Genomic DNA, 27,891 nt, shown 5'->3' with positions numbered 1-27,891 from the left:
AGATTGAGAGACCAGTGTCGGAGTGTTAAAGAACAGCTTTGAAATTCTCATGAGTTGTCACGAAGAAAAATTACAATCATAAGGGCCCCTTCGGCGCCAGCTGTGGGCTCAAGGCTGGAGCCGAACAACAACTCCCTGATAACGACTGTGTTGAGTTTGTTCTTCCCATTCCCTACAAGGCCACCTGGGTTGGCTGGAAGACTGTTTACTTAGCCTGGCAGGGCGAAGGACACTGTCTCAGCTGAACTCTGGACACACACACATACATATACTGATACTGATAAGCACTCACTGACGCATCACCCTCCCAACGCCACCTCCAACGCTTACCTCCCCTCTGATGTGGACATCGGGTCAGCTGGAGGCGCAGTCGAAGATTGCAGCGGTCCCAGATCAGATGTACACACTGGAACTCTTCCCCATGTTGCTGTCTGTGTTTATTGTGTTATGGTGTGTTGATATCTGTGCATCCCTGTGTTATCCTTTTGTGTTGCACATTTCAATGTTTTTTTTCCTCGCTACCTGGCCTGACCTGTCTCCCCAATGTGATGTTTGTGTTGTATGTACGGTCGGCAAGGTCTGTCATCTCGGTTGTGGGCAAAAGACCTGCAACTGACAAATAAAGGCTATCTCATCATCTCATCTCACATAATTCAGTTAGCCAAGTGACAGTTTTAAGGCAAGCATGTGTAAGTGAAGTGTGTGTGTGACACTTCCTGACACGCATGGCGGTGACCTCTCAACAACATCTCTAGTCACTTCATTTAGAGCGTGACCTTTTAACAAACCAACATGTACAAAAACAACTAGTTATTGTGTCCACATCACCCAGTGTGGCAACGAAACTCACTTTCTGAACATCTGAAAATCTTGGAGCAAAGCATTCGAACGGGGAGAAAAAGAAAACAACACAAACAAGACAGAGAAAGTTTTTTCTTTATTTTTGAAAAGAGTAATCTGATTCACACAGAATAGGTTGAGGATTTTTCTTTGAAAGAAAACATACATGAGCGTATTACCTCTGTGCATTTTGCACAAACGACTGAAACACATTTCAAAGATGTTTCAGGATTACACTTTTCTTTTTTTACACTGAGAAGGACACACAGCAGGTATTTCACAGATTTATGAAGACGAAAACCATCTTATCATAAGGAATAAACCTTTGTAACTTTCAAAGAAATAGATGATACAGAGAGGTAAAATCCATAAAGTCATTATGTTTAAAATCCTTTATTGCATTAGTCAGCACAGTAAAAAACTCCAGCCCAATCTTTTAGATGAATAACAGCATGAATTAAAGTATAGCTACTGATCACAAGTATAAAAACTCTTCAGCTTCAAAGCTTATTTGTAAATATAACACTAAAGATAATCATCAAACTTTCAAGAATTCTGCCCTAAAGCTCCGACAGTAAAAGCTTCTAAATCTCACGGCCTGCAAATTAAATTTAAAGCTGCAATAAAATGAAAAATCTATTCACAGAGTATCAGATAGTTTTAAATGATCCATTTTTTCACTAAATGTTAATGAAGACATCAAACATTTATCATAATAATATTGGTAAAAAAATGACTGTTTTATCCTCATCAGCCCACAACAGTGATTAGAGCAGGACATGTAAAATCCAATTGTCACATGCTGCAGTGCTCTCAGCGATTCATAAAACTGTTTAAGCTAGAAGGATCAAATCAACAAAGGCACCAAACTGGTTCTCATTAAGCTTTATTCCCAGCAGCCATCGTTTCTTTTTAACTAAAATAAAATGTCCTTTTCTTTTATACACTCATTCAATGACCACAGAGGACTCTTCTTTCCACCTGAGAAACTTTATTGAACAACACTGCTGTGAAGACTCGATTTTACCATTTGCCTTCAGTGTCTTTCAAAGATTTACCTTAAAGCTTGTCACTTATTTTATCCTCAGTGCTGTAAAAACCCGATTTTAAATGTTTGAGTAACCCACCAGTGATTTTTAAAAGTTAATTTTAAAAAACCCTTCATTTTACTGCTGATGCTTCTGTTTTCTAAAATGTTGGTGTCATGGTCCTGGGTCTTTTGACCCAGCGTTTTAAGTTTGAGTTTATTTTGTTCATTAGGTTATCTAAGTTCATTTGGTTATTAGACTCCTTGTGTTTTCTTCCCCTGTATTTAAGCTTCCCCTCACCCTTCGTGTTTCATGCTGCGTGTCTTATGTTATCAAGTTTGTATTATCATGCCTAAGTGTTTCTAGTTATTATTTTCCCCTCGTGTTTCCAACCATGTTAAATCTCCCCTGCTCTTCATGCGTTTCATGTCTGTGTCTTACGTTGTCAAGTTCGGGTTGTCATGTCTATGTCTCATTATGTTTCCTGTTTTATTGTGAAGAGGTCTGGTGTTCTGTGTTCATCATGTTCAGTTTTACTCTCCCACTGTGACATCATTATGTTCATGTGTGCCAGCTGTTTCCTCATGTGTCTCCACTTCCCCTAATCACCTCCTGTGTATTTAAGTCCTCTGTTTTCAGTGTGTGATTGTCAGGTCGTCTGTTGTCCACGCCATGTTTCCTATGCCATGCTTCCAAGTTTCTTGTCTAGGTTTTTCTTATTGTTTGTTTAGATTTCCCAGTTTAGGTTTGTGTTAATTTTGCTTCAGTTTGCCTTGCCCTTTGTTTGTACCTTTTTTTCCAGCCATATTAAACGGCTCGCTTTTTGTTAACATTCAAGTTTTGTTCCCTGTTCCTTGGAGTCTGCATTTCGGGTCCTTTTTCAATTCATACAGTCTGCCCTCGCCAGACTGTGACAGTTGGAACTAACCACCCTTAGTCGTAATGCTTGTGCACTGATCGATATATCTGTAGTTTAAGTCAGGCTCCAATCTATGTGCTCTGATGGAAGTTCTTGTGAAGATTTCAGACAGTCTCCTGGCTAGATGACGGCATTAGACGCTCCTCCTCTGCAGTTTGGGGTGAACTTTGAGATGTCTCAGCTGCAGGGACAAACAAACTTATTTTAGAACAATACAGAGACCTACCTGCTCTGGTTTGTGCTTATATTTTCATTGGCAAACCTGCATTTTCTTTGCATTAAAATATCATTAAAGTTATAAGTGATGTTTTTTGTTAAACCCTCAAAATCCAAATCATAAACCTAAAACAGCAACTGTCAAAAATACTTACAAGAGACGCCAGAGCTACTGTTGGTCTCAGTGGAATCCTTTGACCCTGTGAAGGAAGGACGATGTTTTCAGATTCAGTCTGTTAAGGTTCAAAATTGAGGAAGGAGAGTACAAACCACTCATGGTCCAGAAGGTCTTGGTCCAACAATGATTTTAATGAACACACGTGTGGGATGACACTCTGTACGCAGACAGCCAGTAGTCCTCGACTTAATCAAAGCATGAACAGATATTTTATAGCATCAGGGTTTGATTTACTGACGCCCCTTCATGCGTCACAGATACATTTTATACATAGATCAGATCAACACCAGAATGACTTTTCACCTAGAAGATCATCTTCTATTTTCATGGCTGGTACTTTCCGTTATCTTAAAGTGAATTGTTCCTCTTTCTTGTCGAGACATAACTAATCTCTCCTCTAAATAAATTTAACTAATGTGTGTGTATGTGTTGACCTCACATGCTCTTTGTGTCACCTCTTCACCTACTGTCTGTGTCTCGTCCTCAAATGCTCTTTCTCAATTCACCTGTTGCACTTCTGACCTTTCACCAGGACAGAGGCTCACTGAGACTATGTGTCTGTCTTCTACTAAATAAATGTTTTAACCAAGAACCTCTACTAAAACCTTAATATAAAATGATCTGATATATAAGTGTTTTGTAAGCATGTATTGCAATTCCTTCTATGGCTCCAAGTCACTTGCACAATAGATTGTCCGAACATCGCGCCGAACAAAGCTTCCGACCCCCAATTAATTGACCGAGCTCCAACTCTTTAATAAGCACAGATATGCATTGTGTATAAAATAGTCATAACTGCTTAAGGCCTTCTTAAAGCTGTCTGTTACATTGTTAAAGCCTCGTCTTAGCCTGCGGCTCAAAATAACTTCCACTTCTGCATACAACTTCCTGTCAGCCTGCAACTCAGTCTTTCTGAAAGACACACTGTTCAACCCCTGAATGCAATATAAACTCCAGATTATATTATTAATGCAATGGTAATGATGACAATTATTTAGCAATAGCAGTAAAATAATTTCCCTGCTCCACACTCCCTCTCTCGACCTCTGGAACACCAGAGGTCGCAATACATTGTGTCCTCGCTCAGACCCTCTCTGGTGGTTCAGCAGGCCTCGAGTTCTCCAGGATCCTCGCCTCTCCTGTGGTCGCCGAGATCTTCTGCAAAGGAAACAAAACACCTTTTCCTGCATCTCCCTAACTTATCCTTTTTGGGACTCTGTAATCAAAAGCCTGATCCTACTTATGTTCTTAACTTATTGACTTGTATCTATGTATATTCTTCAACGTTACTCATCACTTTAAAACTCTTTAAGCCCTGCTTTTAGGTCCAAAAAATGTTAACCTATACTTTCTTTCTTTTCTTTTATATGCAGATGAACACACTTACCTTTGCGGCCAGTGGGGGGTGCTGTGGACACATGAAAAAGTATTAACAACCTCTAATATGACCTCTATTTTAGTGCATTTCTGTGTTTGCGCAGTAAATTAACAGTTGGTGAGCATTGCACTGACGTCCACCTTAAAGTAAACCCAACCCCTAATTTATGTTTAAGACTGACTTATTAGCCTTGGAAAAATGTAGATGTAGTTTTTGATGTGTGGCCATTGAGAATTTCAGCATTCGAGAATTATTTTGAAAAGGCAAATCACAAACTTTGGTACTGTAGGTTCAGAGTTATTTATGGACTCTGCTGCTTAATTAATGTGACCTTCATATTAATGTTGGGTAGATTCAAACTCCCGACCTTCCGATCATGGGGCAATCACTCTACCTGCTGAGATATTCCTGTCACTAGCAGCTTCATGGTAAATTGCTTCAGGGGAAAACTTACCATTCTGAGTTGTGACTTCATTGTCAGTTTGGCTGATGGTTGAAATGTTGGATGCTACACACACATAGAAACACACATAGAAACACACATAGAAACACACAAACACAAAATGTCAAAGGTCATGTTCTATAATCCTTTCTACATAAATCTTTGCAGAGTAACAAACTTACGATTGCTTCCATTTCCGTTGCCATTGCCCACACACACACACACACACACACACACACACACACACACACACACACACACACACACACACACACACACACACACAATATTTAAACTCATCTGCTACACTGCTGTATGTATGAAAATCTCTGCACAAGGAAACACTTACCTGTCATAAGAGGCGTGCCTGCTGGGTTGCTGCTGCCTAAACACACACATACACACAAAATGTCACAGCTCATCTTGTACAATCTTTTCTATATGAATTGTTGCAGAGTGTTACGTTTTCGGTGTTGTCAGTGTGTTGTTTTTGGCGTGACTGTTATGTGTTTCCTGTTTTACTTTGAAAGTCTGTGTTATCTGCCTGCACACACACACACACACACACACACACACACACACACACACACAACCCCATTCAGCTATCTTAGTGAGGACCTTCATTGACATAATGGTTTCCCTAGCCCCTGGCCATAACCTAATTGTAACCCTGACACTAAAACCACATTTTGAGCCTCAAAAAAGCCTTCAAACTTGTGAGGACCGGTTTGTGTGTCCTCACAAGTATAGTAGAATGCAGATTTCAGTCCTCACAAAGATAGCTAGACACACACACACACACACACACACACACACACACACACACACACACACACACACACACACTTCATAAGAGAAAAATAAAGATGTTACCGTTGTTGTCGTTGGCTCCACGTCTGCGTCCTGTAAAGAGACGTAACACAGACTGTCAGTGATGATGGATGAACTCAGTGGTTTGTTCTACATGTGTGAAGCAGCTCAACTCTGATATCATCATCAGACCTCAGTCAGCAGCGTGTTCATTAACATGCAGTGTGAATGACTCACATGCTGAAGTGTAATCCTACAGTTTACTGTGATCCAGACTAACTGTTGTTGAAAAGTTTCAGCTCTACATGCAGATGTGTCTGAGTGGAGACGGTGGAGGAAACGAGCTGCACACTATCAGCAAACATCAATCATTTCTGTTCTGCACAGAAAAACTACATTTATGTCCCAGAGGGCTCAAAGTTATTGGATCAGAAGCTGCAGACAAGAAAGTCTGACATCATGTCACATGACTGTGACCTTTGACCCCCTCATGGAGTCCTAATAGAATACTAAGTGAAGTGTTTGAAGGCTGACAGACTGGAGCAGCTGATATTCAACATTTCTTACATTCATTTCAATGATTTTCTTCATGTGTTTCAAATGTGATGATCAGTAACAGCTCCATGTCCTCACTGTCTGAGACCAGGACAGTTTCATTTTTACAGGATACAAAGACAAACATTTTAGCTCCACTCAGCAATAATTACACACAACAGCACACTGGACTTACCAAGACAGCCTTTTTTATACAAGATCACACAGGCAACTACAGCAACAAGAGCAACCACAGCCAAGACTCCTCCCACTGCACCAGCGATCGGAGGTCCACATCCAGGTTCCTCCGGAGGGTCACCGTTCTCTGAAACACAGACACAAGCTTCAGGTTGAGGTCACTGTCAGTTATTTGCTGCTGTTTGTTACTGAGATGTAGATTTGAAGCCACAGTCATGATGGAGTCAGTGATCTGACAGCAGTGATGTGGAGCAGCAACAGGAGGTCAGTGAGAGGGGACGGCACTGACACTGTTCATATCTGGAACTATTCAGTGATGCTCTGGAGGAGATCGCTGCTCTGCTTCTTCAGGGCTGCAGAGCTGGGCTACATGTTGTGTGATTCTTACTCTGAATCTGAATAAGTACGCGGGACCACTGTGTGCGGTAAGACCATCTCTTTACTTCCTGTATTACCATCTACCGGCATGCATTGCCAGTGCGTAACACGTAATTACACAATCAAACAGTGAACACATACTGCACATACAACAAATGTACCAGAGACAATTATGAATACACCACATCCCCTTTTAAACAAAAACAGAATATTACTTTTCTCAAGACAGAACTTCCAACCAGACTACCTCTTGATTCTTTTTTTCCTCTTTTTCAAAGCCATACAAGAACATCTGGCAAACAATCTGCATTACATTTTTAACCTTTTGTTTTTGTTTTCTTGTTCTTTTTAGCTTTATTTTACTGTGCTCTACAAAACCATTATAACACAGTTACATAACAACAACCTTTTTTTTTTCTCTTACAGATCTAACTTTTTAGGTTTAACTATTGGCCTCCCTGACTTGGTTCTGACCACATCAGTGTTAACAGGTGTAGCAGGGATCACACTGGGTGTTTGAGGCTTCTGCAACACAGGCACATTAGCAGGTTCATGCACAGGTGAACTTAAAGGAATCAAATGCACACGATTACGCCTCACAGTCCCTTGTGGTAACTCCACTGTGTATGATCGGGGTGTAGAGTGATTTTGGATAACAGTGCCTGTAGTTTTGACATCAGTCACCCAAACTTGCTCTCCTGGGGACAGGCTGCATAAAGGTTTTGCGCAGTGGCGCCTGTTGAAGTTTGCCACGTCCATCATCCTCTTCTCCCTTTCCTTTCGAGTGAGCAGTGCGTTGTCCGGCAGTGTGGGCTCCAGCTGCGATGGAAGCATCGGCAGTGTGGTTCGCAGACGTCTGCCCATTAAAAGCTCTGCAGGGCTGTATCCGGACTGCAGTGGTGTAGCTCTATAGGCAAGAAGAGCTAGATAAGGATCAGCTGCTTTTTTCAGAAGATTTTTTACAGTCTGCACAGCACGTTCTGCTTCTCCATTACTTTGTGGAAACTTGGGACTGCTTGTGATGTGTTTGAAGCCGTATGCTGCTGCAAAGTCTGTAAAGATTTGACCTGAATACTGTGGTCCATTATCAGACATGAGGACCTCTGGGATGCCGTGACGGGCAAAGAAAGATTTCAGGTGAGTAATGACATCGTTTGATTTTGTCCTGTTTAACAAAGCAATCTCAGCAAATCTAGAGTGATAGTCAACAGCGAGAAGGTAAGTTTTCCCTCCCAGCTCGAAAAGATCTGTGCCCACTCTCTGCCATGGGCGGGCAGGGTATTCTGTTGGCATGAGTGGCTCACTGTTATTGTGTCTTTCTTGAATACACGTTTTGCACTTGAGCACCATCTCAGAGATTTGTTGACTCAGTCCGGGCCACCACACTGTTTGGCATGCACGAGCTTTACATTTTACCACACCTTGGTGTCCTTCGTGAAGTTTTTCCAGCACCTCGTTTCTCATCGCTGAAGGAATGACAAGCCGTGTGTCTTTTAACAAAAGGCCGTCTTCAACAGTGAGCGTGGCTCGGTCAGGCCAGTAATTTCGCAGTAAAGGCTCTTGTTTTGCATGTTCTGGCCAGCCTTCGGTGCACATGTCCATGACGCGAGCACACACACTGTCGCTTTTCAGTTGTTCCTTCAGTGTTTGCATATATGATGAACTGACAGGCATGTTTGCTACAATACTGTCCACATATATGTCTGTGCTTTCCATCAGCTCTTTGTCTGACAGGTTCATTGGTTTTTTCAGAGGTGAGCGGGACAAAGTATCTGCTGTCCAGAGCGATTTCCCTGGGGCGTACTGCACAGTGTACGAGTAACGCATGAGTCTCATTCTGAATCGCTGGATCCTGGGTGGCAAGAGATCCAGAGCTTGTCCTCCCAGTAAGGAAACGAGAGGTTTGTGGTCCGTTTCAAGACAAAAATGTTTACCAATCAGGAAATCACGAAAACGCTCACACGCCCATGTAGATGCCAGTGCCTCTTTTTCCACTTGTGCGTATCGTTGTTCTGTAGGAGAAAGGGACCTCGATGCATACGCCACTGGTCGCCATCCTTCTTCCCACAGCTGCAAAAGAACACCTCCGAGACCATAGGATGAAGCATCTGCTGATACTTTAATGTCTCTGTTGGGGTCATACATTGCGAGCACTGGGGGTGAGGTCAGGGCATCTCGTAATGTTTTGAAAGCTCTCACTTGGTCAGTTCCCCAATACCATGCGTTCTTTTTGGAAAGAAGATCTCGCAGGGCTTTGTCTTTTTCAGCTAAATGGGGGATGAACTTGCCCACTTGATTCACCATGCCCAGAAAACTGCGCAACTCTGACACATTAGTTGGCTCTGTCATTTCTGTAATTGCCTCCGCTTTCTTTGGGTCAGGACTGATTCCTGTATCCGCTATGATGTGACCCAAGAAAGCAACCTTGCTCTGGGAGAGCTCGCATTTTTCAACATTCAGCGTTATGCCTGCTTTTTCCAGTCTTTGCAGTGTAGCATGGAGACGGGAATCGTGCTCCTGATGGTTACGTCCCCACACCAACACATCGTCAATGTGACACACCACTCCTTCGAGACCCTCGATGACCTCCGCCATCATGCGCTGAAAGTGTTCGGGCGCTGAGTTGATCCCAAACGGTAGGCGGTTAAAGTGGAACCGCCCAAAGGGTGTGATGAAAGTGGTGAGTTTGGCAGACTCATCGGACAGGGGAATCTGCCAGAAGCCCATGTTGGCATCCAGTTTGCTAAACACTTTGGCTCCTGCGAGCATTCCGAGACTTTGTTCAACCGATGGCAGCACATATTTTTCCCTGCACACATACTCATTTAGTCCGGTAAAGTCTATGCAAAGTCTTAGCCTAGGGCTGTTTTTCTTTGGAACAACAACCATGCCGGCACACCAATCCGTTGGTTCCTCAACTCGGGTAATGACACCAAGCTCTTCCATTCGTTGGAGTTCCTCTTTTACCCTTCCCATCAGAGGCAGAGGAAGCCTTCGCGGAGTTTTGAGTGAGTACGGCACAGCATTCGGTTTGAGTTTAATGTGATAGGCCCGCTGCACTTTCCCTAGACCATTGCAAAGTTTAGGGTAAGTAGTCTTCAGAGTGTCCATTGAAACCGCGTCAACTCGCACCAGCAGGCCAAGAGCTGTAATGGCGGGCAGGCCTAGCAGTGGAGTGCTCAGGTTTCTTACAACATAGACCTTCTCTGTTGTCTGTTTCGCTCCGTAGTTGAGCTGTAGCTTTGTAAAACCTGCAACGTCCAGTGGTGTTTTTCCAGGGCCTAACAAAGGTTTTTCTGGCTGCTGGAGGACTGGTCTGTGTTCGTTAGCAAAAATCTTTGATAAGTCCGAGTCAGCTATTACAGTCACATCTGCTCCAGTATCCAGTTTGAAAGTGATTTTTGCATCTTTCACTTTTATGATGGCTGTCCACGCCTGGCCGTCACTGGAAACTGAGCCGAGGAAGAAACCTTGCTCCTCTTCCTCCTCAATACTTTGCACTGTCTTGCTTTGTCTGCAGACTCGCTGGTAGTGACCTTTTTTTCCACATAAATGACATTTTGCATCATTTGCTGGGCACTCAGGTTTCGGATGTGGAGAGCCTCCGCACTTGTAGCATTTATAACTTTGTCTCTTGCTATATTGCTGTTGTGTTTTGACAGTTTTATTTTTGAACATGTTGAACTTTGTTTTGTCGTGCTTTTGTATCACTCTGTCAACTGTTTTCGCATTTACATGCATTACATTTGTTTCACTTCTCAAAGCTGACTGTTGCTTTTTGATTTCTTCTGACTGCCTGGCCATATTTATAGCTTTATCCAAGTCCAAGTCTTTTTCCATCTGCATGCGCTCAGACAGCCTCGTGTCGGCCAAGCCCACTACTATTCTGTCTCTTATCAGCTCATCGTGGAGCGGTCCGTAGTTACAGTGCTCTGCTAATGCATGCAAGGCAGTCACGAATGCATCAACAGTCTCATTCGGCTCTTGTTTGCGCATATTAAAACGTGCGCGCTCATAAACAACATTTTTCCTGACAATGAAAAAGTTGTGGAAGCTATCTCTCACTTTAGCATAGTCCCGTTGGTCTACATCACTTAACTTTAGTCCTCTCAGGACGTCATCCGCTTCGTCTCCCATACAATATATGAGAGTGTTCACTTGATTTTCCTCCGAGCTCGCAGACAGATTACTTGCCTGACGGAATCTCTCGAAGCGACGGACCCATCTTGTCCATTCGTGTGGTTTGGAAAAATCAAAGGGCTCTGGTGGTTGGATGCTAAACGTAGCGCTGGGAGTGCTAGCCGCGGTGCTAACTCCTGCCCTCGGATGATCGTCTACGTCGTCATTCGGCATTTTGTTTCCACCTTCCCCTTCTCCTCACACTCGGCAGATGTATGGAGTCTTACGAGTCACACAGCACTTCTGACACCATGTGTGATTCTTACTCTGAATCTGAATAAGTACGCGGGACCACTGTGTGCGGTAAGACCATCTCTTTTACTTCCTGTATTACCATCTACCGGCATGCGTTGCCAGTGCGTAACACGTAATTACACAATCAAACAGTGAACACATACTGCACATACAACAAATGTACCAGAGACAATTATGAATACACCACACATGTGACATGCTAGCTTAGTTCTAGATGGACTGACATGGATCTGACCTCAGGACTGTGATCAGGACAGAATGATGCAGATCTGCTGGACACAGAGGAGCTCCAGGCTCTGACTGAAGAAACAGAGTTATGATCAACAACAGAGGCAATAAATAAAGTTTCTTACCCCAAAGCTTCATAACATTCACACCGGTCGCCTCATGAATGACTTCACAGCTGAACTGTGACAGGTCAGACTTCAAAATCTCCACATGGTCTCGTCTCTGGAAGGTCTCATCGTTATTTGGAAGAACTCCTGATCTCGTCAGGCCGTCGACTGCAGTCAGAACACGTCCGTTCCTTCTGATCCTCACGATGATGTCTTTGGGGTAGAAGCCTGTGGCGAGGCAGGTCAGGATGAGCTTTGTCTCCACTTTGGCCTTCTTTGCAAACACAAACACCTCAGGTGGAGCTGGAAGCAGGAAATGGAAAACTGTGTCACCACATGTGGTAACTGTAACACTGATTTAATGAATTTATCTGTGACACATAAAAAAATGAACCAGCTGGTACTGGATGTCTTATATGAGCTGTAAGTATTAAAGCTTCGGTCACACAAGAGGAAAAATAGGTTGGTAACCTCCATGAAAACGGGTTGGGAGTTGGTCGCACTGCTTTTCTTCTTTATTCTTTGTGTTGTGAATAATAACTCTGTGAATAATGACGCGTCACCAAAGAAGAAAATATCTAATTGGCTGAGAAAAACTAAAAATGTGACTGGCTGATTTTACCTCATTTTATTCTGAGAAGCTTCGAGGAGCAGCTTCCATAAAAGACACTTGATTGTTCATTTATTTATGACAGTGGTTTAATTCTGTACTCTGATTCTGGTCTGCAGAGATCTCACAGACGAGCTGCAGATACAGCTTTCACAGAGTGAGACCTGATCTGTTAAAGTCTGATTTCTAGTTTAAACCTGCAGAGAGGCTCTGCTTCATTTTACAAACATGTCCACATGGATCACACAGGCTGCAAACATGCAGATGTTAAAGTGACACATTTATTGAAGGAATATTTTCGTTAAATGTGTGAGCATATTTCTGCCAAACAAAGGACGTTACATACAGCTCATTTATACTTAACTTTAAAAATAGAATCAGTTATTTTTTAATTGTTCTTTTTCATTCATCCATTTTTTTTTTGCTTATCCTCCTCCAACTTCTCTTGGAAAACACCAAGGTGTCCCCAAGCCAGCCGAGATATATAATGTCTCTCCTGTCCTGGGTCTCCTCTGGACACCCACATCTATGCTGATCTCACCTGGACCCACGACACCAACACCCTGGCAAAGAAGGCCCAGCAGTGGCTGCACCTCCACCTCAGGAGGTGTAAAAGTTAAAAAATAGACTAGACAGCAATTTAAAACAAAACATTATTGATACTTTTTAATGTGAAATGTTGTCACACACTGACCTAAAAATTTCATGAATTTATAACTTTCGTGCTAGTTCTTTTTATTTTTCTCTGGTTTTTTTCTCCACTTTTTTCACCCATGTTTAGAGAACCAGTGCTCCTTTGTTTACGTTTGGGATCAGCTGTTAGCACTGCTCCCTGCAGCTGCAGCTGCGCTACTGGCAGACAGACCCGACATCCCCAGTGAGCTGAAGAGGAAGAGACGGGGGTGATGTCACCTGAGAAGGAGATGTTACAGACCATCTGTCCCTTCTGTGATCATTGGAAATGTGAGATCGCTCCCTAATAAGATTGAGGAGCTAATGACCCGGTCACAGAGTGTTCTGACAAAACGCCCTACCTATAAAGCTGTCCTACTTGTTGTTACTGCGCATGCGCACAACTCAAAACGGCCGTATTTTTGGTGTTAATAGTGGACGCCTATTATTTGGTCCTACCCTGATCATGTGTGTGCAAAACAAGGTTAGTATTATATGTATTACTTCTTTATTACAGTTGATACTTGTTTTCCTTAAGCTGTTGTCAATTTGTTAACTTTTCAAGCTAACATGCATTTTGTTTTTTAGCCCTGGCCTCTCTTATATATTTATTGGAGAATGACAAAATTCTACACTAATCTTCTTTTCAAATGACACAACTCAGATCTCTCTGCCATCCTCAAGTTTTCACATAAATCTTTTTTAGGTTGTTAAACAGTTTATAGAAAACAGCTGCTCTGTGTGCTGAAGCAGACAATTCTAAAAACTCCACCACTGTATTTGTGCTTTGAGTAAATTTTCCTTTGGTAACACAATCCCTTATTTGTAAATATTTCCAAAAATAATTTTCTCTTATCAAACCGTATTTTGGGTTATTTCAGCCAATGACATAAACACTCCCCCTGAGTAAAGAGCGCTTATCCTGTGTTTGCCTTTAACAAGCCATTCCTTCCAGCACACCGTTTCTGTACAGCAGTGTTGTTCCATAGCGAGGTGTAAGGTTGTCTTAAATGAGATGCTCCACACACATTGTGCACCTCTACCCAGACAGCCTTAGAATACACGGGGTTATCATGAAAGTCTTGTCCATTAACAGCTGAACCCTGTGAGAGAACATCCAAGGGTGTAAAAGGGCTCACTAGTTCCTGTTCGATCTTCATCCAGCTCAGCTCCGTCCGATCCTGTCCAGTGCTTGGCCAGTCTTGACATTACAAAAGCTAAATTATACAACTTCACATTTGGGAGGGCCATTACTCCAATGTCTTTAGAGGCCCAGATGTTCTTTAAATTCACTCTTGGCTTCTTGTTATTCCACAAAACATTTTTAATTAGCTTCTCAAAATTGACTAAATATGTGTAAAGGAATTCTTACAGGTAACATCATGGAAACATAATTGAACTGCGGGGCCACCATCATGTTAATCACATTAATTTTACCCCGTAATGTAAGATTTAAATTAGCCCATTTATCCAGATTTGTTTGTATCTTTAGGAGGAGAGGTTCCATCTTTGGAAGCATAATATCCTCCAGTTTGGGTTTAATATTATTCCTAAAGACTTCATACCTGAAGGTAAATACTTCAAAGTGAATGGAGTAATGGATCTAGAGTGACATGATGCTGATAGTGGCGTGCCTTCTGATTTCTACCAATTTATCTTGTAACCTGACAACCTTGAAAATGACTCGACGCATGTGAGCAGCGCCGGTAGAAATTAAATGTTATCGTTAATACTGCTAAGAAGTTGTCAGCATATAGAAATAACTTGTTCCCTGCCGCCTGCGTGAACACCTCTGATAGCCACGTTAGCTAAGATCAGTGGTTCCAGAAATATCGTGAAGAAGAGCGGGGATGAAGAACACCCCTGCCGGGTCCCACGACTGAGATGGAAAAACTCTGGCACCAGTCTATTTGTCAAAACTGCTCAGCAGGACATTTTGTCGATAATCAGGTTCTCTGGCAGCAGGTCAGTCACACGACTGAACAATGTGTGTGTGTTAGTCCCTGTAGGGAAATGACTCCTCTGCATTTAACCCATTCACCCAGTGAAGCAGGGCAGCCACCAATGCAACACCCGGGGAGCAGTGTGTAGGGACGGTACCTTGCTCAACCTCAGGGCCCTTCAGTGGAGTTGAACCACTGACCCTCCGATCATGGGGCAACTACTCTACCTACTGGGCTGTCTCTGAACAACTGGGTATAAAAAGAGGCGGAGTTTCTCAGGAATTAAAGCTGGACAGATGTTCATCTGCACAAAAACTATCAGAATTATGTTCTTCAGTGTTAAATTATCTACAGGAAGTAATCCAAACGTGATTGTCATCGTTTTATTTTGAAACGAACAGTGTTGCTGCTTCTACCTTCATGCTGTACGGTGGTATAATCACTCACTTTGGTCACTGGAGGACTTTAAAACTGCTTAAAACTAAATAATTATAAAAACTGTCGTTGTTTGGATGCAGGAAGAAAAAGACTGAGGACAAATGAACGGATCCATCAGCAGCACCTGACGCTCGTCGCTCCAACATCGATAAAAACACTCATCACCTCATGATTCACACATTAAGTTGAGTTTATTATAAGAAACAACACAAAATACTTTCATTTTCTGATCCTTCACATTGCGACTGAAACACCTTTTAAACAGAAGCTGTAAATATGTCTGACAAACATGGCTGTCGTGCATTATAATGAAGAGGTTTCAGGATTGTGGGACAATGACACAGAGTCATGCAGCTGATGTGTTGCTGATGTATAAAAACAGATTCCTGTGTTTCTTGACTTTTCGGAGCTTGTTGTCAAACACTGAGTGGATTTTTCTCTACATGAAAATCTTCTCATCTTTCATACATGAATCATTTCCTTCCAGCGGCTCTGAATCAAACTGCTGCTCTGAGGTTTCCAGGCTTTACTTTCTGAGCTCTTTCAAAGAATCCAGTTTACATGAAACTGCAGCAGCTTTGAAAGTTTGATTCACTTTTTTATTCTCACTGCTGCACAAACCTGATTTGACATGTTTGAGTAAAAACTCCAAGTTTAAACTGTAAAATGCAGCAAACGTGAGCCTCCTCTTAGTCTGCATGTTGGGACATGTGGTAAATACACTTGTTTTGGTAAATGTGGCTTCAGGGAGCCTTCGGGCGCTCTGACGGACGTTCTTGCAGACGTCAGAACATCAGCTGGACGGGCTCCAGCAGCAGTCTGCCTGAACCCGGGCCTCGGCTGTCGGAGTCATCGGCTGCAGGGATGAACAGAGTATCACAGAGGTGCACGTGCTCTGGCCTCTTCTTCTGCTCTGACTTTTGCAAACCTGCATTCATGACTGTGTGTTTGCTGTGAGCATGACTCAGCACGAGGAGGCAGTCACATGACAAACAGCTGTATGGATGAGATCTGCTCACAGTGCAAACTGCTTACTCATGATTTCTGTTCTTTATAAATAACGGACTCTGTGAAAGACGAATGAAGCAGAAGATATAAGTGTGACGCACAGACAGCGACGCCTCACAGTAATCAGATTACCAGATGAAGGTTAGTGATTACATTTCCTCCTCGCTGACAGGAAACAGCAGCACACCTGTGAGGACTCATAGCTTCACACACAGCAACACTGATATTAACCTGCAAACACAACGGCCTCCGATCATCAGCTGACAGCCGCTAACAGGCCAGTGTTCACACCTGTGCTGAGGTGGGACAGAGTGACAGTTTGGTCCGACTGATGCTGAGAAAAAAGTTCATTCGCTCAGGATTCTCGTCCTGACGCGTTTATCCTGCTGCTCCAGCACAAACAGCAGCGTACCTGAGCTATGATCACGGTTCCTGCAGGTCAGCTGATCATTCTGATGATCGCCGAATCTAAAACTCACCTTTGCACAGATTTCCTGTGAAACTCTTCACAGCTGTGACAGTCACACCGTGGTCACATGACTGAACCAACCTGAGAGCCACGATTTCAACTATGAAGTGCTGACCTTAGTGCAAGAGCATCGTATCAATAATGATAATAATAATAATGCTGATAATAATTATAATAATCATCATATTTTTCATTAAAACTGTTTATGAGTTTCTCCAGGATGACTTTTAACACCCACAGTTTGAACCTGTGCAACTTTTAATAAACGATACTTACAGGAGACACCTGAGTCAGAGGCGGAGTCAGAGGCGGAGTCAGAGGAGCTTTGAGAGTCTGAAGGAAAGAAATTAATTCAGGTAAACTTGTGAGCTGAATATGTAAAAATAACAATATCATGATAAAAATAATTAACATAACTTTCATATTTACGCACCACTGCACAGTTGAAAACACACAAACTTGAAAAACTTAAAAAAATAAAAAAATTGCTGCACAACCAGTAAATTTTTAAGCCAATGTTCAGGAAAAGTATTTCCTGTTTAGAGTTCAGGTTTGACTTTTCCAGAGGAAATCTAAAGGAGCCGGCAGAGACCCTGTAGCAGACTGACGGATGATCCACAGCAGACGTGCACACAGGAAACTCTCCACACTGTGGACCTAACTCTGGATTCATCCACTCAAATTCAGTTCAGTAACTGACTCTGAGTTCAAACATTGGCCGGAACAGAAAAGTGACTGTGGTCAGAAAACTAACGCTGCAGGGATCTGCTGCTCTCCAACACAACTTTAAACAAAGAAGAAAACTGTGACGAATCAAAAAAACAAAAATAAAATAAAGTTTCTCACCCCAAACTCTGGTGACGCTCACAGCAGATGCCTCATGAACGACTTCACAGCTGAACGCAGACAGGTCAGACCTTAAAACCTCCACACGGTCTCTCCTCTGGAAGGTGTGGTCTTCATTGGGAAGAACTCCTGAGCTGATCAGGCCGTCGTCTGCAGTCAGGACGCTCTCATTCTTTTTCATCCTCAGGACGACGTCTGCTGGGTAGAAGCCTGTGGCGAGGCAGGTCAGCACCACGTCTGCATCCACTCTGGAGGTCTTTGCATACAGGGACACCTCGGGTGGAGCTGGAGGAGGAAATGTAAAGAGGTGTGTATCTCCTCAGCTATCACTGCAAACAGGAACCATTCAGGTTTCTTTGATCACCCCTAACGACGAGCACAGCTGTGGCAGACGTGTCGCACGCTGACGTTTAGTTTGTGGCTTCCACACAAAATGCTTTCACATCTGTAGTCTCACATCTGGAGCTGAACGTCACTGAGCACGTTTATCTCGTCTCTGTGACTTTTTTATCCACCAGGTATTTCTGTAGGTGAACACCTGCCGTGTGGGGGGAGGGCGCAGCGAGGTAGTACAACGACAGTTTGAAGATCAAAAGTGAAGAGGCAGTTTATGACTGCTTACTGATTTTGCTGATAGGTAGTCGTGTGTTCTTTCATTTATATTGAGCTGTAAATCTGCATTACTGCTGCCATCATGAGACTGTTGTGTCCAAATAAAGGAGGAAACATTTAACTCACAGGAAACTAAGCTTTTTACATTTATTTGACCTGAACTTAGAAAAGTTGGAAGTTTAACTGAAGGTTCTTGGATTTCTGAATGTTATTGACCCATAATCACACACAAAGCCTCCTCTATGAAGTCTAATAAGAATAAATATCAAAATACAGAAACTAGATGTCATACATACAGGTGTTTCGTGGCTGCTGTTGTCCATAATCCAAGAACTTGCTCAGCCAATCGATGCACTCGTTCTCCAGGTATCCCTTGGTGTACTCTTTCAGCACCTGGACGCCGTCCCACTTCCTCTTGGTGGGTTCTGCCTCCGGAATCAGAGCGACCCAGACTCCGCTTTTATCATCGAAGGACAGGAAGTCGTTTCCATCGTAGGCGTACATGTCCACGCCTCGGACAAACCTGAGCGTGCCGTCAGGCTGCGTCTGACCCTCACAGCCGTGCATCCACTGAAGAACGTGGAGGTCTGGAAGCAGGAGGGTGAAATAAGGAAGAACAAACAAAGGACAAGGAAATGAAGATTCAGAGGAGACGAGATGAGGAAGCAGGAACAACTTGCTCCTGACCTGAGGAACCTGATCTCAAATGGAAGCATTTTTCAATTAAAATGTTATTTTGTTGATGTCATGCAGGTCCTTCAGCTTTCGAGGGTCTGACCTGAGTCATTCTGCCTCATTCGCTCCATCAGGATGCCGATGTTGACCTTGAACCACTGCTGCTTGCTCTTGCGGGACTGTGTGCCTTTATCCCAGTAATCAGCAGGTAAACGCTCTCTCATCCACTCCTGTCTGGGAACTTTCACCTGATTCTCGCTGTCAAAGTAGTCGATCATCCTGCCGTCCAGCAAACCCATGGCTGTGAACTGGTGGATGCCCGGGAGGCCGACAGGTTTGGAGAGCGCCGTGTAGATGTAATGGAGGGAGTGAGTGTCTGAAAGTCACACAGGAGGAAATGTTTTTATTCCAGCCAGCTGAGAAAAACCATCTGAATATTTACATCCACTATGAATCAGGAAGCTTTGCTCTTTGGTATTTTAGTCAGTCCCTGATAAACAATGATTACATCCATTCAGTTTTTCTGTCTCTTTAAACCTCTGTGTGCTACATGTGTTAAAGAGCAGCTGCTCTGGAGGACATTAACTTAACTAAGGTCCACCTGTTAAAAACCACACAGTTAAAACATACAGTTACAAAATGAGCTTAATCAGATCTCTCACACTCCATCGCAATGATTTACAAAGTTATTATCCAAAAATATGGACGATGGTGGACAAGTGAAGGACAGAAGGATCCATCATCCATCCATCCGTCCATCATCCATCCATCCATCCATCCGTCCATCATCCATCCATCATCCATCCATCCATCCATCATCCATCCATCCATCCATCCATCCATCATCCATCCATCATCCATCCATCATCCATCCTTCATCCATCCATCCGTCCATCATCCATCCATCATCCATCCATCATCCATCCATCCATCCATCATCCATCCATCCATCCATCATCCATCCATCCATCATCCATCCATCCATCCATCCATCATCCATCCATCCATCATCCATCCATCCATCCGTCCATCATCCATCCATCCATCATCCATCCATCATACATCATCCATCCATCCATCCATCCATCCATCATCCATCCGTCCATCCATCATCCATCATCCATCCTCCATCCATCATCCATCATCCATCATCCATCCATCATCCATCCATCATAAAATCATCCATCCATCCATCCATCCATCCATCCATACATACATCATCCATCCATCCATCCATCCATCCATCCATCCATCCACCATCCATCCATCCATCCATCCATCCATCATCCATCTGTCCATCATCCATCCATCCATCCATCATCCATCTGTCCATCATCCATCCATCCATCCATCTGTCCATCATCCATCCATCCATCCATCCATCCATCATCCATTTGTCCATCATCCATCCATCCATCCATCCATCCATCCATCATCCATTTGTCCATCATCCATTTGTCCATCATCCATCCATCCATCCATCCATCATCCATCCGTCCATCATCCATCCATCCATCCATCATCCATTTGTCCATCATCCATCCATCCATCCATCCATCATCCATCCATCTGTCCATCATCCATCCATCCATCCATCCATCCATCCATCATCCATTTGTCCATCATCCATCCATCCATCCATCCATCATCCATCCGTCCATCATCCATCCATCCATCCATCCATCATCCATCTGTCCATCATCCATCCATCCATCCATCCATCTGTCTATCATCCATCCATCCATCCATCCATCCATCCATCCATCCATCCATCATCCATTTGTCCATCCATCCATCCATCCATCCATCCATCATCCATCCATCCATCATCCATCTGTCAATCATCCATCCATCCATCCATCATCCATCTGTCCATCATCCATCCATCCATCCATCCATCCATCCATCTGTCCATCATCCATCCATCCATCCATCCATCCATCCATCATCCATTTGTCCATCATCCATCCATCCATCCATCCATCCATCCATCCATCCATCCATCCATCCATCCATCCATCATCCATTTGTCCATCATCCATTTGTCCATCATCCATCCATCCATCCATCCATCCATCATCCATCCGTCCATCATCCATCCATCCATCCATCCATCCATCATCCATCCATCCATCCATCCATCCATCCATCCATCCATCCATCGGTACAGAGAGAGGAGAGAGATCACATGTAGAGCAGAGAAACGTACTTGTTGGAGGATCAAGACCAACAGAAGGTCGACCGGTTTAAAACCACAGAGTTAAAGAAAGATTTGAAACACACGACTTCATTTTAGCACAAACATGAAAACATGAATCCATCCTGGTTTATATCTGAGCTTCAGGCTGCTGCTTTGATGTTTGGGGATATTTTTGGGCCTCTTAGTCCCAACTCAGCACGGCTGAAACAGCACAGCCTGCTCAGTGTTGTTACTGAGCATGTCCATCCCTTTATCACCACAGTGTTTCACCCTCTGATGGCTGCTTCCAGCAGGATAACACACCATGTCACAAAGCTCAGATTATCTCAAACTGGCTTCTTGAACATGACAATGAGCTCAGCGTACTCTCAGTCACATGTTGTTGTGTTACAGCCTCAATCAAACACAGATTAAACTCATTTTTCACTTCAACGTTCTCCACACAATACCTGATAAAGCACTGTGAACACTGTCCAGATGCTGTGTGTGGAAAGATTAGATTTAAGCAGGTGGTTGTAATGTTATAGCTGATCAGTGTGTGTGTGCAGAGAGAGCTCGGATCTAGAGAAGAGAAATGAAGCACTTACTTTTACTTGGAGTGGGAACCACAGCAGAAGGTCCACCTGTTAGAAACACAGAGTTCATCTTTCTCAGTTAACTTCAGTGATTACTTCCTCAATTCCTACAAAACTGCTCAAAGAAGTCCTGCCATTAATTAATGCTCCAATCTTAAATATGATCAACCTATCTCTAATAATCAGCTATGTACCACAGGCCTTCAAGCTGGCTGTAGTTAAACCTTTACTCAAAAAGCATCTCTAGACCCAGCAGTCTTAGCTAATTATAGGCCAATCTCCAACCTTCCTTTCATATCAAACATCCTTGAAAGAGTAGTTGTCAAACAGCTAACAGATCATCTGCAGAGGTTTATTTGAAGAGTTTCAGTCAGGTTTCAGAGCTCAGCACAGCACAGAAACAGCTTTAGTGAAGGTTACAAATGCTCTTATATTAATGCCCTCGTGGTACCGTATCACCCATTAGAGCACTTTGCTGTCAGACTGTGGGCTTCCTTTGGTTCCTCCAGTATTTAAAGTAGGACGGTAGAAACAGGCTTCTCTGTACACAAGCTGTCATCACCAACAAAGGCTTTTGTACAAAGTAATAAAATAGTCTCAGTAAGCGTGTTCAACGGTTATTCTACCTGCTGCATGTCGAGAGCAGAGACACTTACTTGTTGGATGAACAACAACAGAAGGTCCACCTGTTAGAAACACAGAGTTAAACGACACCGAACAACATCAAATATTTGAATGAATGAAATTAAAATTTATTTTGGAATCCAGTCTGTTTTCTTTTTTGTAAACACATCTTGAAAAACATCTATTATTTTATATTTGCTCAAACATATCAAGCATAAATACATCAATCGAACCTTCCAGGTCAGACCTCGTGTTGTTTTGTCTTGTTCACACAAACATTTCCCATTTTAAATATTTCTCTTTTTATCTGAACTGCTCATAATTTAAATATTCTTAATAAACATTTTGAAATAAAAATAAAATGTAATTCATTTGCCAATTTCTGGTATGTGAGTATGTGTTCACCTTCATCCATATGTTAGCAGTATGTGTGATTTGGTGGCCTGGGGCTACATGTAAAGTTTCACTCAGAGCCACCAAACTCCTACTTACGGAAAAATTATGTACAATTCCACACAGTGACTCCTAGGACATGAATATACTAATAACCACTTCTGAATTCAAACACAGGTCTAAGGAAATGAAAACAGAAAAGTCTGAAAAATGACAAAAATAAAGTTTCTCACCCCAAACTCTGGTGACGCTCACAGCAGATGCCTCATGAACGACTTCACAGCTGAACGCAGACAGGTCAGACCTTAAAACCTCCACACGGTCTCTCCTCTGGAAGGTGTGGTCTTCATTGGGAAGAACTCCTGAGCTGATCAGGCCGTCGTCTGCAGTCAGGACGCTCTCATTCTTTTTCATCCTCAGGACGACGTCTGCTGGGTAGAAGCCTGTGGCGAGGCAGGTCAGCACCACGTCTGCATCCACTCTGGAGGTCTTTGCATACAGGGACACCTCGGGTGGAGCTGGAGGAGGAAATGTAAAGAGGTGTGTATCTCCTCAGCTATCACTGCAAACAGGAACCATTCAGGTTTCTTTGATCACCCCTAACGACGAGCACAGCTGTGGCAGACGTGTCGCACGCTGACGTTTAGTTTGTGGCTTCCACACAAAATGCTTTCACATCTGTAGTCTCACATCTGGAGCTGAACGTCACTGAGCACGTTTATCTCGTCTCTGTGACTTTTTTATCCACCAGGTATTTCTGTAGGTGAACACCTGCCGTGTGGGGGGAGGGCGCAGCGAGGTAGTACAACGACAGTTTGAAGATCAAAAGTGAAGAGGCAGTTTATGACTGCTTACTGATTTTGCTGATAGGTAGTCGTGTGTTCTTTCATTTATATTGAGCTGTAAATCTGCATTACTGCTGCCATCATGAGACTGTTGTGTCCAAATAAAGGAGGAAACATTTAACTCACAGGAAACTTTAAGCTTTTTACATTTATTTGACCTGAACTTAGAAAAGTTGGAAGTTTAACTGAAGGTTCTTGGATTTCTGAATGTTATTGACCCATAATCACACACAAAGCCTCCTCTATGAAGTCTAATAAGAATAAATATCAAAATACAGAAACTAGATGTCATACATACAGGTGTTTCGTGGCTGCTGTTGTCCATAATCCAAGAACTTGCTCAGCCAATCGATGCACTCGTTCTCCAGGTATCCCTTGGTGTACTCTTTCAGCACCTGGACGCCGTCCCACTTCCTCTTGGTGGGTTGTGCCTCCGGAATCAGAGCGACCCAGACTCCGCTTTTATCATCGAAGGACAGGAAGTCGTTTCCATCGTAGGCGTACATGTCCACGCCTCGGACAAACCTGAGCGTGCCGTCAGGCTGCGTCTCACCCTCACAGCCGTGCATCCACTGAAGAACGTGGAGGTCTGGAAGCAGGAGGGTGAAATAAGGAAGAACAAACAAAGGACAAGGAAATGAAGATTCAGAGGAGACGAGATGAGGAAGCAGGAACAACTTGTTCCTGACCTGAGGAACCTGATCTCAAATGGAAGCATTTTTCAATTAAAATGTTATTTTGTTGATGTCATGCAGGTCCTTCAGCTTTCGAGGGTCTGACCTGAGTCATTCTGCCTCATTCGCTCCATCAGGATGCCGATGTTGACCTTGAACCACTGCTGCTTGCTCTTGCGGGACTGTGTGCCTTTATCCCAGTAATCAGCAGGTAAACGCTCTCTCATCCACTCCTGTCTGGGAACTTTCACCTGATTCTCGCTGTCAAAGTAGTCGATCATCCTGCCGTCCAGCAAACCCATGGCTGTGAACTGGTGGATGCCCGGGAGGCCGACAGGTTTGGAGAGCGCCGTGTAGATGTAATGGAGGGAGTGAGTGTCTGAAAGTCACACAGGAGGAAATGTTTTTATTCCAGCCAGCTGAGAAAAACCATCTGAATATTTACATCCACTATGAATCAGGAAGCTTTGCTCTTTGGTATTTTAGTCAGTCCCTGATAAACAATCAGTTGATGAACTTGTTCTTTTCTTGGAAAAACTAGGATTGTTGAATGTGACCGTTCTGAGACCCGACCCATCGTTCTTCTGTTCTTGCTTCTTTTCTCGTTTCCAGAACACAAGCTGCACTCTGAGGTGAGCCTGTATCTGTGTCTCAGCTTCATGCTTTAGCTCCAGCTCTTCCCCACCACAGACAGGATGACCATGACACCAGCACAAATTTGTGACTGTCAAGTCCTCCTCCTACGGTCCCTGCATGGATGGCAGGAGGGCTGGCCCATGACAATCAAGGCCAAAGACCCTCATTGATGAGCCCCTCCCCAAGGCCTGAGCCTCCCAACTCTGTCCTGACGGAGGCATCATGGTCCACTGCTGTGGAAAACATGAGTCCTTGAGGTACAAACCCCTCCCCAATGATAAGGTTGTGATTCATACATGAGTAAAGATCTCTGTTTGTATGCTGACCAAAAATGTCATGTTTCTGTTGTGTAAAGATTTTAGTGACATGCTTAAAAATGTAGACACAAAGACAAAAGTCTGTGGACAGACTACAGCTAATCTAAAATCCCACCTAAAGAATGTGCCTGGATACTAAAACAGCATCAGCAGAGCTCTGACACCAGGTTGAAGATGGCAACAGGTGAGTAAAGAGCATTTTAATCCAGTGGTGCTGACCTGTTGATAAGTGCTAATGCTAACACGAGACCTGGAGAGAAGAACAAACTGAAACTGATCATTTACACACAAGTGGAATTTCAGCAAGTGAACCAAAGGAAACAAGTGCATCAGAGGCCGTGTGCTCAGTACCAGAGTGGGGATGACTAAAGGAGCTGCTGCTGAGCTCTGCAGTGGTAACACAGTTTTGTGTGATCAAGTTGTGCGTTAACGAACCTCGAAGTGTTATTTCTTTTGGTCGGTTAATTGGCATGATACTGGTTATACTTAACCAGTGCATGTTAAAATTATGCCTCAGTTGTTGGATTATTCAGGACTAAGTTAGTAGCAGTGACCATCCAGCTGTATTAGGAATGAAGGACTTTTCTATTGTTTAGTTGAACTGTTGCTAGTTTGCCATATTTGTGCCTTACTAGTAACAACTTGTAAGACATGTGCGGTTTGGCCAATTTATCTTCTACAGTGACCCCTTGTGGACATTATGAGATATTGCTTGTGTTAATAGATGATGTGTTGTGATTGTTTTCCTAGTTATCTATGACTCTACTCATTGTAGAATTACCTGTTTCTGTTTCCAGAAAACCATGCTCAGAGTCACAGATACTGTGCACTACACAACAATAAGTTCAAGTATGGCTGCACTGAATTTGGATTAAGCCTGGCAAGCACTTTGATGGAAACAATCTTAATGAAAGAAAGTTAACCTCCTGGACTGCTGCAGTCCTTCTAACAGAAGACTTAGCCCAGACTTTTATACCCAGTATTCCAGTATATATATGTTCCACGGTAAGTGTGACAAATAACGCACTAACATCAGTGTTAGTAAAGACTTGTGGAAATTAGAAGCAGCACTCGGTCATCTCAGGATGGACTAACACGGAGTTTTCTCTCGGTCCGTGGGGACAGTTACAGACAGGGAACATCTCGTGAAAACTATTTCCTCCTTTGTCTTTAGATGTCAGGCCTGTGCAGCAGGGTTAAAGCTCCAGAATCGATCATCTGAAATGTGCGTCACTCTTTACTTTCACTTTTAAGCCTCCTGCAGGACGGTCACTCACCGCCGTCCACGCGCAGTCCTGTCCCCGCGAGGACCAGAACCACCACGAGGATCATTCTGTTCTCGTTTAGAACCAGTTTTATCCTCCTGCTGGAGCGGGGTCTCCGTGTCTGCCTGAGACCTACAGCTGCTCGCCTTCCTGCTGATGTTAGTGAGCAACATCTGGAAGACTTCAGCTGGATAACGGTTTCTATTTTTTTTTATTCCCAGCTTTATTCTGGAAGATCACACACGGAAGAGCAAACCCTGGAACACCAACACTAAAAATAATAATACAAACACATAAAGGAGACTTAATCAGAGCATTTAAAATATCTTTATTTATTTTTATCAGTGTAAATATTTCAGCGTCATTTAACTTTTTTAGCTCCAGTTTTATTTTGAGTATCTGATGTGGCGTAATCTAACCTGTTTTATTGTGAAAGGGTCAACAGGAAGTGAACGTCGGTAAACCGGTGTTCTAACAAAACACCCTACTTGTGTTACTGCGCGTGCGCACAACTCAAAACGGCCATGTCCGATGGAGGCATAAACCACGTAAGGTAGCACGGATTGATAGACATGGCTGTAAATCTACGCTGCGGTCGGACGTTTGAAAGGTTTCCACTTAGCAACCGTAGCCCTTTAAACCCCATAAAGTTAAACAGGCCGCCTGGAATGACGTCGTTGTTTTAGCTGTAAAAGTGTCATAAAGTCTGTGAGGATGTGCTTTTGTCCCTTTTCTCAGGGATACCACTTCTTTCAACATCTGGTAGTTGTTTTGTTTTACTGAATGTTATAAGTGTGTAATAAGGGAGTAATAACGGGAACACACAAAATGAAATTGACATTTTGCAGATTTTTACTGAATGGAAGCACTCAGATTGTACGTGAATCAAAGATTTAGAATTAGCGATTTGAACTTTGAACTATGAAACACTAAACAACAACAAATATGTGAACTTTGGCCCTGTAGTTTGTTTCTGGGGGTCTTTTTTTCTAAGCCCAGGCGTTTTTAGCCCCTGGTGGAACTCCAAAGATCAGTTCCTTACAAGCTGCAGACGAAGGACATCTGCTGTGATCGGTTGGGGTGAGAGAAACAAGACAGGATAAAGACATGCGGTGGAAGAGAGACAGAGGTTAATAACAGATATGATTCAATGCAGAGAGGTCTGTTAATACATAGTGAGTGAGGAAGGTGACTGGAAAGGAAAAACTCAATGCATCATGGGAATCCCCCGGCAGCCTACGTCTATTGCAGCATAACTAAGGGAGGATTCAGGGTCACCTGTCTCAGAGTGATGCTGAAAAACGAGTTCATGTATCACACAGTGGAAAATTGTGTTCTTATATTTTGTTTTGGATCAGGCTGTGTGTTTGCATGATTTTATTGTGATATTTATATTGTG

The 27,891-nt window shown here is 43.2% G+C and overlaps 1 protein-coding gene and 1 pseudogene across 3 annotated transcripts in view; both read right to left on the bottom strand.

Moving 5' to 3' along the window:
* Positions 1-926: 926 nt before the first annotated feature.
* The window catches only part of LOC146643043 (BOLA class I histocompatibility antigen, alpha chain BL3-6-like), a 38,208-nt gene continuing 11,243 nt past the window's right edge, over positions 927-27,891 (bottom strand). The window contains exons 5-12 of one of the 2 annotated variants that reach the window (XR_014909430.1): positions 6,542-6,670; positions 5,875-5,904; positions 5,351-5,386; positions 5,014-5,067; positions 4,569-4,589; positions 3,159-3,203; positions 2,778-2,968; positions 927-2,028 (exon numbers count right to left, since the gene is read on the bottom strand). The gene's annotated coding sequence lies outside the window, so the exon portion shown is untranslated. Of the gene's footprint in view, positions 2,029-2,777; positions 2,969-3,158; positions 3,204-4,568; positions 4,590-5,013; positions 5,068-5,183; positions 5,255-5,350; positions 5,387-5,874; positions 5,905-6,541; positions 6,671-27,891 lie in introns of those variants that run through there. The other variant, XR_014909431.1, reaches the window with a different exon arrangement.
* Positions 15,531-26,698, bottom strand: LOC146643044 (uncharacterized; annotated as a pseudogene). The gene is made up of 10 exons (XR_014909432.1): positions 26,505-26,698; positions 24,381-24,653; positions 23,899-24,189; positions 22,996-23,273; positions 21,555-21,599; positions 19,067-19,607; positions 18,585-18,875; positions 17,677-17,961; positions 17,107-17,163; positions 15,531-16,209 (listed from the first exon to the last, which is right to left on the bottom strand). The product of XR_014909432.1 is annotated as an uncharacterized LOC146643044 (transcript).

The sequence above is a fragment of the Rhamphochromis longiceps genome, linkage group LG22 (genome assembly GCF_057381845.1).
Source record: "Rhamphochromis longiceps isolate RC_006_pf linkage group LG22, R_longiceps_female_GT1.1, whole genome shotgun sequence".
Classification (NCBI taxonomy): Eukaryota; Metazoa; Chordata; class Actinopteri; order Cichliformes; family Cichlidae; genus Rhamphochromis; species Rhamphochromis longiceps.
The sequence above is the reverse complement of the archived record's forward strand: the minus strand, read 5'-3'. Positions and strand labels throughout refer to the sequence as shown.